Below are 13929 nucleotides of genomic sequence, written 5' to 3'. Positions count from 1 at the left end.
GGAGAAACCTATTCACAACATTTTATTTATAAATGGAATACAAGATTGTTAACAACAAATAGAGAAACACCCATACCGAAACATTTAATTGAACATTTGATAAGGAGATTGGAAGAAGAGGTTTAATGTCTGGAAGAACACCTTTATTTGAAATAGGCTTATTCCATTTTCTATGGAAAATATATTTTTTTAATTTGGCAAAATTGTGGTATTAAAAAAATTAAAGATTGTTTCAAAGCCACTGTCCTGAACAGAATCATCTTTTGCTGCTTCATCAATAGCCAAAGGCCAGAAGTGGCAGTGTTTACTGAGAATGCATAATATTCCATTCTTTTCACAACTCTTCAGCAGGTGCATCAGCCCTTGCCCATATGCTATAACCTCAAAACAACATTCTGTTATTCTCTAATAAGTAGCAAGTAACATGTATGCTAGGTAATGAGCATCTTTATCAAGAGTGTCTCTGATCACCTATCTAATGGAATTACCTTCCCTGAGTCCCCATAATCAATATGCCATCAATCAGCATTGACAAGATTCCCACTGCACGAAGGGGGCGTGGCAAGATGGCGTAGAGTCTAGACGTGTAATCTCGAGCTCTCTGGCCAGACTTTTAAGAACCCGTTTTTAACTCTTTGTTTTCAGGTTTAAATTTTTTAAAACTTAATTTAAAGTATCAAGGAATTGTTATGGCTATTAATGGTAAAAAGATTAAACCTCAAGTACAGAAGAAACTACATTTTCGGAGTGTTGAAGATTTAGGGCCTAAACAGCCTGCTACAACTTCAGGTTTGCTTTCTTTCAAGCCTAAACCACAGAGATTGCCTGTGGGAGCTGAAAAAATGACTACTACTCATCAGGAGAAGGACCTCGCTGGAATTACCCATTCTCAGAAGGAAGGTGCGTGTGCCCCTGATGTGGATCCTGATCCTGGTAGCCTGCCGACTTTAATGGAGGGGGCACGCAAGAAGACGACTCCATTGCTTGAAATACCCTAGGAAATACTCCAATCTGAATATTTTGATCTTTTTTGTGAGTTTTTGAAGCAACAACGGGTTGCGGGGGGAGAACAGCGTCGGCCCCTTGAGGAAGTCTGGGTGCCATCGCTGGGAGTCCAGACCCACAGTAAAACTGTTTAACTGCCTGTTGTTGAGATGCAATAGGAGCTGCAGTTACCTGGTTCTGCCACTACGCAAGAGAAAGCAGGGCTGAGCTTTTCTGAATTACAATGTAAACAGCTAAGCCTTATCATTCAGCCAATGCTGAATGAAATGTCTCAAAGGCTCAGTTTGGAACTTGATACAGTTAAAATACGTGTGGAAGCATCTTGTGAAGATTTTAAAAAATTTCAAGCTGCTTTTTTGAAATGTCAGCAACAAGTGGCTTCTAATACAGAAAAAGTGTTGGAGGTGGAAAAATTCGTTAAAGAATTGTGAGAACGTGAGAGGGAGTGAGAGAGGAAAGTAGATTATTTGGAGAATCAAAGTAGAAGGAATAATGTGAAGATTGTTGGCTTGCCAGAAGGTATGGAAGAACAAGATCGTCTTTGATTTTTTACCGAATGGATTCCACAAATACTGGGGCAGGAATTTTTCTCTGGAGGTCTGGTATTGGAAAGAGCTCATAGAGCCTTAAGAAGAAGACCTCTGTCTGGTCAACCACCGAGACCCGTGATAATTCGATGTTTGAATTATTTGGACAGAGAAACGATACTTCGTTTAGCAGTGCAAAACGCGAGACAACGACAAGCCCCGTTAATGATTCAGAATAGTAGATTTTTTTCTATCCTGATTTGAGTCAAGAGGTTATTCAGCGTCAGCATCAATTTAATCCAGTTAAAGAAGTTTTGTGGCGTAAAGGTTATAAGTCTACTTTTCACTATCCGGCAGTGTTGAAGGTGTTTTGTGGAGATTTTCAATCTCGGTTTTTTGAGAATGAGCGTGAAGCAATGAGTTTTGCTGATTCATTGCCAGATGTAAGAGGACAAAGACGTAGCCCACCATTGTCTCCTAAAGAAAAATCTGGTTGTTCTGGAAATGGAAGAAATGGCAGAAATGGGAATGGAAAGAGTCCGTTCCCTTGAAATGGGGCCACCGAGTCTGGAATCTCTTGGATGAATAGAAGAACTTTTTTATTTTTACTTTCTTTTTATGTCATTATGATATCTTGTTGTTATTCTTTGTTTGGCTGGGGAGGGAGAAATTTGCTCTATGTTCTACTAGTCATCAGCCACTGGTGGGTGATCCACACCCAAGTTTTGTTTAGGGATTACTACCTTTTGGTAGTTTTTTTTTGGGGGGGGGAGTTTATTTTTCCTTTCATCTTTTTTTCTATTTTCATTTCATTTAGACTTTAATTTGTGGTTTCTTTTTCTCCTATTGGAGGGCCTATTTACATTGATCTGAGTCTTAATATATTGATATTATTAGTTTTTAGTAATATTAGTGGATATGTCAAAGTTAAAGTTTGCTACTTTTAATGTTCGGGGTTTAAACAGTCTGATTAACATAACATAACATAACAATTACAGCACGGAAACAGGCCATTAGGCCCTTCTAGTCTGCACTGAACCAAACACCCCTTTCTAGTCCCGCCTCCCTGCACAATGCCCATAACCCTCCATCTTCTTCTCATCCATATACCTGTCCAACCTTTTCTTAAATAATACAATTGACTCCGCCGCCACTATTTCTCCCGGAAGATCATTCCACACGGCTACCACTCTCTGAGTAAAGAAGTTCCCCCTCATGTTACCTCTAAACCACTGCCCCTTAATTCTTAACTCATGTCCTCTTGTTTTAATCTTTCCTCCTCTTAACAGAAATAGTCTATCCACATCCATTCTGTCTATCCCTTTCATAATCTTAAATACTTCTATCAAATCCCCTCTCAACCTTCTACACTCCAAAGAATAAAGACCCAATCTGTCCAATTTCTCCCCATACTCCAGATGCTTAAACCCAGGCAACATTCTGGTAAACCTTCTCTGCACTCTTTCCACTCTGTTTATATTCTTCCTATAATTAGGCGACCAGAACTGCACACAGAACTCCAAATTAGGCCGCACCAACGTCTTATACAATCTCAACATCACCTCCCAACTCCTATATTCCATGCAATGATTGATAAAGGCCAGCATACTAAAAGCCTTCTTCGCCACCCTATTCATGTGAGTTTCTACCTTCAGGGAACGATGTACCGTTACTCCTAAATCTTTCTGCTCTTCTATATTCCTCAATGCTCTCCCATTAAGTGTAAGCATATTTTTATCAAGTTCGATCTTTGGTAAAACATGATTTTGGAAGAGATATGATTAAATTTGAGACTTTTCTTATGAGGGTACCAGAGAAGGGTTATATTTTAGTTATGTATCAAATATTACAGGATGATATGGATAAAAGGGTTGGGATAAATCTAAAGGTAAATGGGAAGTCGATATTGGTTTTATTTTTTCCGAGGACGATTGGTCAGATATTTGTTATGATAGTGTAACTAGACTGATAAATGCACGTTATGCGATGATTAATTACAATTTTTTACATCAATTATATTTATCACCTAAAAAATTGAAAAAATATGGTCTTTAGGAATCAGATTTGTGTTTTAGATCTGGTAACGCTGTTGGAATTTTTGTTTCATACGGTTTGGGACTAGATAAACTTCAATTTACTTTGTGTATTTAGCGCTATCTGTAGCGGAAAAAAATGTATTGCTAGTACGTGGAAAGATACAAATATGATTGATATTAGTAGATGGCATAATGAGATGAAATATTGTTTAATAATGGAAAAATTACATATGTTTCGCGGATAACTATAGTTTTTTTTTATTAATAGGTGGTTGTTATATTCAGAATATTTACATTTTGACGGGTCCGGACAGAGGCCCCGGCCCCAGTCTGAGCAGAAGGTAGGCAGTGGCAGCCCCAATCCGGGCAAAAGCGAGGGGGAGACGGCGACCCCGGCCTCGGTAGAGTGAGGCAGGTGGAGGCCCCGGTCCAGGCAGAAGCGAGGGGGAGGCGGTGGCCCTGGCCTCAGTAGAGTGAAGCAGGCGGAGGCCCTGAGAAGCAGGCGGAGGCCAACAGGTTAGATTGCGACCAGGTATGGTCTGACCTAGGAGGGGAAGCAGGCCCCTCCAGCCCGGGTAAGAAACCTGCATAGGAGAAGGACACTCCGATATAAAACCTACGACCCAAGGATCTCGCTGCCACGTCCCAGCTTGCTTGGCCACAGCACACGAACCATGGGTGTAAAGGGTGGGGCCAGTACTGCGCACACTGCACTCCACCTAAAAGCTCCTTTGCGCAGGCCCGAGGTCATGTCCAGGTCCTCCCCCTCAAAAGATGCACACAAACTCAAGCCAGCATGCAAGACCATCAGACATCAGAACCATGCTATACGAGGCTGACAGCCACCGACCTGAACGTCGGTCTGCCCTCATCGCACATGAACTCCTTAGGCTTGAATTCGACATAGCCGCTCTCAGTGAAGTCCGCCTTGCAGATGTAGGCAGCCTCCAAGAATGCGACGCGGGCTACACACTCTACTGGTCTGGCAAGCCTATGGATGAACGACGCCTATCTGGTGTAGGCTTCATGGTCAAGAACAGGCCACTCGGACCGGATCATGTCCATGCGACTCCCCCTTCAAAAGAAGTGTCGCATCACCCTCATCAGTGTCTATGCTCCAACCCTCCAGGCGGAACCAGCAGAAAAGGACAAGTTATACATTGATCTGCACAACCTCATTCAACGCACCCCTACAGCCGACAAGGTTGTCATCCTTGGCGACTTCAACGCTCGCGTCGGCAAAGACTCAGAAACCTGGCCAGGAATCCTGGGCAAGTGCAATGACAATGGGCGCCTCCTGTTGGAGCTCTGTGCAGAACAGCGGATTGTCATTACAAACACCCTTTTTCAGCAGAGGGACAGCCTGAAGACTACCATACTGCAATCCACTGAAGAGGTACTGGGCTTCTCCTTCAGGAAAAGCAAGGACTGGTTCGACGAAAACAACCAGGAGATCCAGGAGCTGCTGGCAAAGAAGCGAGCTGCCCACCAGGCTCACCTTGCAAAGCCGTCCTGGCCAGAGAAGAAATGAGCCTTCCATCGCGCATGCAGCCATCTTCAGCGCAAACTCCAGGAGATCCAAAATGAGTGGTGGACTAGCCTCGCCAAATGAACCCAGCTCAGCGCAGACATTGGCAACTTCAGGGGTTTTTACGAGGCCCTAAAGGTTGTGTATGGCCCCTCACCCCAAGTCCAAAACCCACTGGGCAGCTCAGACAGACAAGTCCTCCTCAGCGACAAGATTTCCATCCTCAACCGATGGTCAGAACACTTCCAATCTCTTTTCAGTGCCAACTGTTCAGTCCAAGAATCCGCCCTGCTCCAGCTCCTTCAACAGCCCTTAGGGCTAGAGCTGGATGAGGTCCCCACCCGGGAAGAGACATATAAGGCAATTGAACAACTGAAAAGTGGCAAAGCAGCAGGTATGGATGGAATGCCCCCCAGAGGTCTGGAAGGCTGGCGGCAAAACTCTGCATACCAAACTGCATGAGTTTTTCAAGCTCTGCTGGGACCAATGAAAGCTGCCTCAGGACCTTCGTGATGCCATCATCATCACCCTGTACAAAAACAAAGGCGAGAAATCAGACTGCTCAAACTACAGGGGAATCATGCTGCTCTCCATTGCAGGCAAAATCTTCGCTAGGATTCTCCTAAATAGAATAATACCTAGTGTCGCCGAAAATGTTCTCCCAGAATCACAGTGCGGCGTTCGCGCAAACAGAGGAACTACTGACATGGTCTTTGCCCTCAGACAGCTCCAAGAAAAGTGCAGAGAACAAAACAAAGGACTCTTCATCACCTTTGTTGACCTCACCAAAGCCTTCGACACCGTGAGTAGGAAAGGGCTTTGGCAAATACTAGAGCGCCTCGGATGCCCCCCAAAGTTCCTCAACATGGTTATCCAACTGCACGAAAACCAACAAGGTCGGGTCAGGTACAGCAACAAGCTCTCTGAACCCTTCTCCATTAACAATGTCGTGAAGCAAGGCTGCGTTCTCACACCAACCCTCTTTTCAATCTTCTTCAGCATGATGCTGAAACAAGCCATGAAAGACCTCAACAATGAAGACGCTGTTTACATCCGGTACCGCACGGATGGGAGTCTCTTCAATCTGAGGCGCCTGCAAGCTCACACCAAGACACAAGAGCAACTTGTCCGTGAACTACTCTTTGCAGACGATGCCGCTTTAGTTGCCTATTCAGAGCCACCTCTTCAGCGCTTGACATCCTGTTTTGTGGAAACTGCCAAAATGTTTGGCCTGGAAGTCAGCCTGAAGAAAACTGAGGTCCTCCATCAGCCAACTCCCCACCATGACTATCAGCCCCCCCACATCTCCATCGGGCACACAAAACTCAAAACGGTCAACCAATTTACCTATCTCGGCTGTACCATTTCATCGGATGCAAGGATCGACAACGAGATAGACAACAGACTCGCCAAGGCAAATAGCGCCTTTGGAAGACTACACAAAAGAGTCTGGAAAAACAACCAACTGAAAAACCGCACAAAGATTAGCATATACAGAGCCATTGTCATACCCACACTCCTGTTCGGCTCGAATCATGGGTCCTCTACCGGCATCACCTACGGCTCCTAGAACACTTCCACCAGCGTTGTCTCCGCTCCATCCTCAACATTCATTGGAGCGACTTCATCACCAACATCAAAGTGCTTGAGATGGCAGAGGCCGACAGCATCGAATCCATGCTGCTGAAGATCCAACTGCGCTGGTCACGTCTCCAGATTGGAGGACCATCGCTTTCCCAAGATCATGTTATATGGTGAGCTCTCCACTGGCCACTGAGACAGAGGTGCACCAAAGAAGAGGTACAAGGACTGCCTAAAGAAATCTCTTGGTGCCTGCCCCATTGACCACCACCAGTGGGCTGATATCGCCTCAAACCGTGCAACTTCACGCCTCACAGTTCGGTGGGCAGCAACCTCCTTGGAAAAAGACCGCAGAGCCCACCTCACTGACAAAAGACAAAGGAGGAAAAACCCAACACCCAACCCCAACCAACCAATTTTCCATTGCAACTGCTGCAACTGTGTCTGCCTGTCCCGCATCTGACTTGTCAGCCACAAACGAGCCTGCGGTTGACATGGACATTACCCCTCCATTAATCTTCGTCTGCAAAGCCAAGCCAAAGAAGAAGACATTTTGATTTATATTGACTATGCTTTACTTTTCTTTATTTTTTTTCTCTTTACTTTATGGCTCTCCTTAGGAGAGTTGGCTGAAAGGGGGGGAGGGGGGTTCTTTCCTTTTTTTCTTTCTTTTTTTTATATATAAAATATAACGTTCATGCTTTGTTTATTGTTATATATGTTTCTTAATATCTGTATTTTGAACGAATAAATAAAGTTTTTAATAAAAGACTCCCATTGCACCACCCACAAAAATATAATGGTTACAAATGCAGGTCCGAGTGGAAATTTTGTGGTAAGTGACTCACTTCATTACTCCCCAGACCTTCCCACTATTTCACTGGAATTGTATAATTAGCTTAATGGGGTGGCTCTGATGTTTTTTATATGATTAAATAATTGTAATAATTGCCAGAAAACAGTTCTTAAAGAATAACCTATGTCAAAGAGAAACAAAAATGATTGATTCTGAAGGTGTAATCTCTCAAGCCAGGCTGTGCTACTTCCTGTATTAAATATTTGCTATGATGTTTACAATGTATTTGGCTAATCAAATCCATTGAATTTTCTGGTGAGTTCTTGAGGAAAAAATATAAAATTTGGTAGTTTTTTTCTATGTAACAAAACCATCTACATCAAAAAACAACCATACTTTTTATTCATATTGTCCAGAAACATGACCACAAATAATGCAAAACAATATTGTGTCCATAGTTTTGTGACAGCGTATAACATTATGTTTGAGACAAGCATTTCACTTTTGATTATCTCTAATGAAATAAAAACATTCCCATTGACTGGACAGCTGAAAAGCATGCAACAAATCTTATTTCATCTGGATTTACAATATTGTATTTTATGAAAAGAATCAGAATAATTTTGCCCATATATTTTTCTCAACCTTTAGCATTTGCCGTAGATGGCACATTTCTGGTACAATATCAAAGATTTTAGCTTACCCTCATAGATGTAGATGCCTCCTGTTCATAATATTAAAGGATTTCAGATTTTATTGTCATAGTACAAACAACCCTGGGATTCTTTTACCTACAGGAGTGGGAGAATTACCACAGATGTAAACAAATAAAGAAATGTAAACAAACTGACTGCAATACAGAGAGAGAGAGAAAATAAATCAATAAGTGCAAAAGTAAGGATCCTTAAATAAGTCCCTGATTGAGTTTGTTGTTGAGGACTCTGATGGTTGTGGGGTAGCAGCTATTCCTGAACCTGGTGCTGTGAGATACCTCTATCAGTGAGAAAAGAGTGGTGTTGGGTGGTGTGGATCCTTGATGACTGCTACTGCTTTCCGACAGCAGCCTTTCCTTGACATGTTCTCAATGGTGGGGAGGGTTTTACCCATGACATCTTAAGCTGTGTCCACGACCTTTTGCAGGGCTTTTACACTCATTTGATGTTAGATGTTGGATATTAATTTTGATTGGTGCCCCATTGGACAAATTCCCAACTAACATTTAAGAGAATAGTATATATACACAGTGAGACAATTTTAAAAAGTGAAAGGTGGATGCTTAAATCGATAATGGTACTTACAAGCATCTCAAGCAAAAGATCTCATTATATGACTTTGAAAAAAAGCAGTGGTGTTCTTTTCGTGGCATGCCAGGATTTCTTCCTAAATTGAGAACAGATCAACTGGTCCTTTGAAACATTGCTCTTTGAGGCAGCTTGTCGAGTCCACATTGCCCCTGTGTTGATCCACATTACAACAGCGACAGTGACTTAATGATGTCCAGTTACAAGCGATGATTTAAATTTACGACAGCCATAGTTTATAGAATAAAACAAGAATCCTCGTAATGTCATTCTCAACACTTAACCCTCAAATAGCACAAAACAATGAAGTGAGCAATTAATGGTTTATGTTGGTGTTGTACATAACCAGCTCCATTTTTGAGGTGCAATGCCCACAGTCACATCATCATACTCAACTTTACAATGACCTTATGACCTTAATTCCTTTTTGTCACTTTGACATCTATTACAATGCCTAGCTATTATTGAAATATGGATCCATGCCACTTGCAAAATTTATTTCTCATATCCTCTCATCAAGTAATTCATCACTGCTGTCCTTGGCACCTAGACTGACAGCTTCTACTCAACAGGGAGAAGAATTTAACTCATCACATGGCAGGCAATAACCCTAACACATTTCCTCAATATTCTAATGAGTTATAAACATATTATTGGATTGGTGCTTTAAACAATAATCTTCATTTTCCAAAGCAAGAACCTGCCTAGCAGTTAGTGAATTCATTGATAACTTGATCCAGATAAGTACAATTCACAAATGAGCCCTGAAGCTAGAACATTGTTTTATCTTCGATTGGAAATATGTATAGAAACCATCACTGTAATGAATGCACACAAATTTTCACTTGGTTTTTATTTTAATATGGAATGATCATTGGTTATGTCAAGCATTATAAATTATGATGGACATTAAACATGTTAGCATTCATTCAAGTGTTCTACCATTTCAAATTAATTTTCATTATTATCATTCAACCTTAAAACAGTTTTCATTTGAATGTTGTTCTATCTGATCACGTTAAACACACTTACATCATCATGAATCTTCTGAGCACTAATTTTTGCATTGCATTTCAATTGAATTAGTGGACTCTGCAGCGAATTGCAACATTGTAAGATTAAATTAAAGAACTATAGAAAAAAGCATAACAGATGTGAAAAGATTAATGTTTTATCATAAATATTTTCTCACATGAGTAACCTGTGAAAGGCTTCTTCAAACTAAAGATAAAACAATGATAAAAGATAACATGCATTATGCATTATTTTCACAGACTTAATTAAATAGGGTTGTGATTTCATCAGTTGAAGGACAGAATTCAGTGTAGATAATGGCAAAGATTCCAACAGAAGGATAAAATTTGAGCCAATCCATACAAGACATTATTTTAGCTTTTGTTGCATGTAGTTTCATTGTCCAAACATTGGTCAGCCAAATAACTACCTTGCAGGGAAATGTATCAGTTGATTCATATCTCATTGGGGTTGTATTCTATAGAATACCAAATCAAGTATGGGAGAAGTAGCAGACAGCCACATCTTGACTCACATTCTTGACCTGCCAATGTGAACTTGTGTGGAATTTGGAGTTCATTACCAAAGTTATTATAAGTGTAGTAATTCACGGTAAGAGAAGCTGTCATGCAACTGTGCACACAGAAAGAATTCCACAGTTTGAACATACAGTAGTTTCATGTCCAACCTTAGGAATATGGGCACAAAAACAAGTTGCATGCAATCAGAAATAACTAACTATCCCTACTGCAAAACCAAATCTAGTGCAATAGAAGACACCAAAACTTCACTCCCAGATGAGTTCAATGCCTTATATGCCCTATCTGACCACCAGAAGAAGGAAGAACTACTGAACATATCCCAATCCTCCACTGTCTATATACGAAGATGATGTGGGGCTGCCTTCAGGAGAGCGAATACAAGGAAGGTATCCAGTTGAGACGGAGTATCTGGCTGAATACTAAAAATTTCTACTGGACATTTTCATGGCCATCTTCAACGTCTCGCTCCAACAGGGCATGGTATCCACATGTTTCAAATGGGTCTCAATCATACCAATGCCCAAGAAGAGTGTAGTAACCTGCCTAAATGACGACCAAACAGTGGCATTCACATCCACAGTGATGAAGTGTTTTGAGACGTTGACTCCTGTCTGAGTGCTGACATGGATCATTCCAATTTGCCTACCTCAGTAACAGATTTATGGCAGATACTATCTCACTGGGTCTCCACAAAGCCCTGGAACACCTGGACAGCAAAGCTGCATAAATCATGATGCTCTTTATTGACTACAGTTTGGGATTCAACACAATAATCCCCTCAAAATAGTACAGCAAACTCCAAGACCTGGACTTCAATAACCCACTGTGATACTGGATCCTGAATTTCCTCACCTCCAGACCCAAATCAGTGAAGAGAGGCAAGAACATCTCCACAATCTCCATCAGTACTGGAGCACCTCAGGGCTGTGTACTTAGCCCCCTGTTCTACTAATGTGAGTTTCAATGTCGTTCACTGGCATAAAACTTTGACGGTGAAGTCTACATCATTATTTTAGTGCTGACTTGCTCCTTTCATGCGGGGCAACGTGCTAATTGATTTAGAAGGGTAGAGAATTAGAGATAATGTAATGAATCTATTCAGTAGCAACTAGCAAAACAAAAATAAATGAGGATCATATTTCCAAAGTTAGGATTTTGTTAGATTGTCTTGCTCTTGAAGATTGCTTCTTAGATTTTTGGATGGCATACTTTTCTGCCCCCATCCACACAATCAACGTAAATATGAAACTAACATGTTGAATTCACCTGAAAATTCCATAGACCATGCTTTGAGTGATGAAAGTTTATTGTCATATACAAAGTACGGGTACACCATATTTTTTTTACTTGCTGCAGCAAACAGAGACAGAGGATGCACCATCTACAACAAGTATCCATTACATTACCACAATATGCCAATACAGGAAAAGAGATAATAAATGTGAAAGGATTTGGAGATCAATATTCACAATTGCAGTTAGTGCAAGAGAAAAAGATGATTGTCTTAACAGTGCAAACAGATCTTTTTGTGGTCCAGGACTAGTTTAGCTTAGAAATAAAGCACAAAAATCTGCAGACATTGTGGTTAAAGTAAAACACAGAATGCTAGAGAAATTCAGCAGGTCAAACAGTTTACTTTATAGAACAAAGATAAAGATGCTAACCAAAGTTTTGAGTTTGAGCCCTTCATGGAAAAATGTGGGAAGATGTCTAACAAAAAGGTAGTGGGGGATAGGGTAGCGGGATGAGGATGGTCCCAAAGGCAGGAGGTATTAGGTGGATAAGGGAGGAAGGGTAAAGCAGCAAGGAGGGGAAGAATGGATGGCTCTGTGCATAGAGAGGGAAGGGGGTGGAGAGCTAGAGGAAAGAAGCCAATGGAAAGGGAAGGGAGGGAGAATGGAAAGTAGGTAGCAGAAACTGAAGAAGTCAATGTTAATGCCACCCTGTTGGAAAATCAAGTGTTGTTCCTCCAATCTACGTGTGGTATGGTGGGATAGTATATGAGGCCATGGAAGGACATGTGAGCCTGAGAGTGGGGCACAAAATTGAAAAAGTTGTCCACTAGAAGATCCCTGTCACTGATCCAGACTGACCGAAGGTGCTCAGCGAAGCGATCTCCCAATCTGTGCCCAGTCTCACCGATGTGGAGCAAACCACAAAGTGAGCACTGGATGCAGTAGATCACTTCCATGGGTGAACAAGTGAAGTGTTTCTTCACTTGAAAGGTCTGTTTGGGGTCCAAAATTGTGGTGTGGGAGGATGTGTATGTGCTAGTGTGGCACTTCCTGCAACCACAGGGGTATGTGAAGGTTACCAAAGCGAATATGGAGCAACCAGTCAGCATAGTTTCTCCAGCACACCTGCAGATGTTTGATGGAGTAACTGACAATCTGATTGTCATTCTTTAATTGTAAATACATTGGTTTTGAATGCTTCAAGGTTGCTTTGATGTGCTGGCTCCAGGAGATATTCTTGGATATATGGGTGCCGAACAAACTATCTCCACTACTGTCCTGTAAATGATGTCAGATGTGTGGTCCACTGGTTTCCCCTTCCTGAAGTCCACACAATAAGATTATCGGTGTGCTGACATTGACAGCAGGATTATTATTGTGGCACCACATAATCATATGAAAAACATTAGGGCAATAGTTTTTGAGATGCTTATAAATGTCAATTGAGTAGTAAAATATTGGAAAGAATTATAATGATGCTTAGCTAGAAACCTTTATGATAAAGGTTTTGTGAAACTAAGAATAAGTACATTGAAATTGATAAAGGTTGAGAACCAAAACAAGAGGACAATGATTTAAGATAATGGTGAAGGAAGCAGAGGGAACTAAGAATTTTCATGGGAGATTGTTAGCTTCTAGAGTACAAAGAGTGAAGTAGATGAATTCTATTTTTCAACAACAATAACTGCAATTTGTATTCAAATAACACCTTTTTAAGGTGGCAAAATGTGTGATAATACTTCACAGGAGAGTAATCAAACATAAAATTGACACCGGTGATGCAGAAGGAGATAAAATCACAGATCAAAATCTTGTTCAAAGAGATGGGTTGAAGAAGAGAAGAGGAGTAGAAATTCCATTTGTGGAAGAAATTGAATGAAGAGTCACCAATGATGGCTGATGCTCTTAAAAATAATTGGAGGAATTAAGGCAGACAGACATTTCGAGAGTTACATTTATTAGTTACATTTAAGGAAAGACTGGATCGTTACATGGATAGGAGGGGACTAGAGGGGTATGGACCTGGTGCTGGTCAGTGGGACTAGAAGGGTGGGGATTTGCTACAGCATGGACTAATAGGGCCGAACTGGCCTGTTCTGTGCTGTAAGTGGTTATATGGTTATATGGTTAGTTGTATTAAGGCTGGAGTTCGCAGAAATTTAGAAAGGAAATTGGAAATAAAAAATTGAGTTATAGATAAAGAGCAAGGAGGGGAAGGAGACCTTTTGAATTGAATGCCATCCTTATGTTCTCAGAACAGAATCTTTGGTCTCAACAACAAAAAAGAGGGAACTTTATGAAATGTCAGATGATGTTCACATGGAAAAGAATACTGCATTTTAACCATGTTGCCAGGATAAAAGG

General features: G+C 41.3%; 1 protein-coding gene across 2 annotated transcripts in view; it reads left to right on the top strand.

The window, feature by feature from the left end:
- Window positions 1-13929, top strand: part of spock3 (SPARC (osteonectin), cwcv and kazal like domains proteoglycan 3) — a 493731-nt gene that overhangs the window by 346244 nt on the left and 133558 nt on the right. The window lies entirely within an intron of this gene.

Source organism: Narcine bancroftii, chromosome 3 (assembly GCF_036971445.1).
Source record: "Narcine bancroftii isolate sNarBan1 chromosome 3, sNarBan1.hap1, whole genome shotgun sequence".
In the NCBI taxonomy this organism is placed as follows: domain Eukaryota; kingdom Metazoa; phylum Chordata; class Chondrichthyes; order Torpediniformes; family Narcinidae; genus Narcine; species Narcine bancroftii.
This window is presented reverse-complemented; position numbering and strand designations above follow the sequence as displayed.